At 32.2% G+C, this 2,710-nt stretch overlaps 1 long non-coding RNA gene across 3 annotated transcripts; it reads right to left on the minus strand.

Moving 5' to 3' along the window:
* Positions 1-343: 343 nt before the first annotated feature.
* On the minus strand, positions 344-1,827 carry LOC111830122. 3 transcript variants are annotated; one of them, XR_002833477.1, is made up of 4 exons: positions 1,539-1,826; positions 1,044-1,147; positions 725-884; positions 344-638 (listed from the first exon to the last, which is right to left on the minus strand). It is a non-coding gene; the product is annotated as an uncharacterized LOC111830122 (long non-coding RNA). The 3 variants fall into 3 exon arrangements; XR_002833478.1 differs by having other exon boundaries at positions 344-607; positions 1,539-1,824; XR_002833476.1 differs by having other exon boundaries at positions 344-884; positions 1,539-1,827.
* Between the last annotated feature and the right edge of the window lie 883 nt (positions 1,828-2,710).

Consider the following 2,710-nt stretch of genomic DNA (forward strand, 5'->3'; position numbering starts at 1 on the left):
AATGGTCGCTATAACGTCACATATTTGCGACTCTTTGGAGACTGCTATATATGGTCGTATATAAGCGACGATTTAAAGACGGAGATTAACAGTCGTATATGTAAGACGAAATTGTGACCCCTACTAATAAGCAACTACTACGTGACAAACTTGACATTTGTATAATAGGGACTGATATGGACTAATTGTTGAGTCATAGATTTGAGATGGTTTTAGGACTATTAAGTAGTCGCAAATTAGCAACCGTTTAGTGACGCTTAAGGAGTTTTAGTAAATTAATTAGACGCTAATATGCTACTATATATACCCTGTCGCATTTGTTTTTTTTTTTGGTGATTTCGAATGCTAAAACAAAATGTTGTAATTATATAAAAATTAGATGAACCAAAATGTTGCAAATCAAAGCCTTACAAAATATTAAACATTCATAAGAGAAGGTAAAAAGTTCTTAAAATGATGGACAATGTGCTGAAGTAGCTGATATGGTTCCTCGTGGTGTGGAGGCTAGGAAGGTTTCTAGTGGTGCGGTGGCTAGGACATTTCCTGGTAGTGCGATTTATACATGGCCGAGAGATCCTCCTCTTTCTCATGTAATATTGCCATATGCCTACAAGAGAATTGAATAATACACCACAAACCTAAAAACTTAAACAAACAATTAGCAAAAACTTCCCATGGAAAATACAACCCACATATATACGTCAACCTAGTTTTTAATCATTACCTAATGAGTTTTAGGTGGTGATATTCTTGATAGAAGGTAGACATCGGGGTGGACTTGAAGTTCAAACTCTTCCTTAACATCTTAAGCTCAGCTTCTTGGCTTGTATGGTTGTCATTTCCTCTTCTTTCACATGAATCTTTTTATCATGCTTTGAATAGAACTGCATAAGAAGATATCAAAATAAGATACTTGGAAAGTATCATCTTCATATATATCATTGACTTGTTTCATTGTTGCCACCAGATTTGGTTAGTCAAATGAACTACTAGATTCAAAGATAAGAACCAATACACAGAAAAATGCTTTTCAATGACAATACCATAATTTTTGTCCCATAACTTTTGCGGTAGCTTTCTCTCCTATTTAGCCCACCATGTGTCTATCTAACACTTTTATAAGAGGGTTCTTCTCCTGATATTCACTCTACAACATTTAACAAAACATTATTTTTCAACTAGCAACATTCATTATAGAAAAATGCAGTTAATAGACAAGCTAATTAGCTTCAAATTTCCTTAAGTTGCAGTGTAATCGAATAAATGATCTGACTTAATCTTCAGTAGGTTTCAGAGACAACAATAAACATTGGGTCTATACTTACACTTCAATTTTAAACGTTTCATTAACACGAACACCATAGACCAATTGGAAAACTAGTAAATCAATCTAACCCAAATCGATCTACAAGTGGTCACATATTTGGATCCTAACAAAATTTCATTGGAAGCAAAAAAATTGAGCAAACATTTCAGAAGCAACAAAGAAAATCTCACATATTATAGTTTCCATAAATGAACAAATATGAGATACGAACCTCTTTGATATATGAATCAAGGTCAGAATCGCCCATCTGGAGGCGAGAGAGAAGGAACAAGAGACGAATCGGAGGGAGCTAGTAATTGTGTGTTCTCGGGCCATACTCTGCAACTTGGCTTATCGACCAGATTCATCTCTTCTTTGTAGGCTATGAGGTTCCTTCCTTAGCATATCAGTGAACTTTCTGGCATGTGCAGGTTGGAAGTCGGAGGAGGCGGAGAAGATTGGAGTATGCGACGAGAAGAAGAACGAAGGAGGAGAAGTCAGAAGAACAAAGGAGGAGAAGTCTTCTTCACCAAAAAGAAAATGAAAAGAAGGAGAAGATATCAACCGTTGGATTTATTCTATCAATAGTGGAGAATTAACCAAAGCCCAATCTTTGTCATAATAGACTAGCCAATGAGAAACCTCCTCTATTTTGGTTTTTGGTATATTGTGGTTTTATAGTTTTTGATTAATTTTTTGAAGTCTATAAGTATAAATTAAGTTTTAGAATTTCTAATATAGGGTTTGAATTTGTTTCAGGAATTTTGAATAAGAACTTTATTTTTTAATATATATATATATATAACTGAATTGTTGGTTTAAAGATTAAATATAGAATTATAAATATATTTTGTGTAATAATATCAATTAGAAACAAATAAGATTATATAAATGAAATGAAGAGAGATTGTTAGAGAGATTTTAGGAAATCTTTTTGATCTAACAAATATTTTTTTTTTTCCAATTTTTTTATTTGCTTCTGATTTAATTACAAAGTTTACTTTAAAATTTTGTTATTTATTCAAATGGCAAGGGTTTGATTATCTAAATATTACAAAATAAAATATTATAACCCAAAATAGATTTTAGTATAAAATTTACTTCAAATATGTTAATAGATAGGGTACCAAAAGAGTAAGTACATTATTATTTGGGGGGGGGGGAATATTTAGCGCCTAAACACTTAGTCAAAATCCATAAAAATTATCAAAATTTAGAAGCAGTCTCAAATGAGTCGCAAAATATGTAGCAAAAAAGTAGCTAAGATGTAGCAACTTAGTCGCAAATATTGTATAGACGAATTTGTGACTGTTTAGCCACTCTCGACTTTAGTTAAATCAAAATTAGAGTGATGAGATTTCTTAAAAAGATTAGTTATACGTTTATACATTGATTTTATCGACA

The sequence above is a fragment of the Capsella rubella genome, unplaced genomic scaffold, assembly GCF_000375325.1.
Source record: "Capsella rubella cultivar Monte Gargano unplaced genomic scaffold, Caprub1_0 scaffold_6, whole genome shotgun sequence".
NCBI classification, from domain to species: Eukaryota; Viridiplantae; Streptophyta; class Magnoliopsida; order Brassicales; family Brassicaceae; genus Capsella; species Capsella rubella.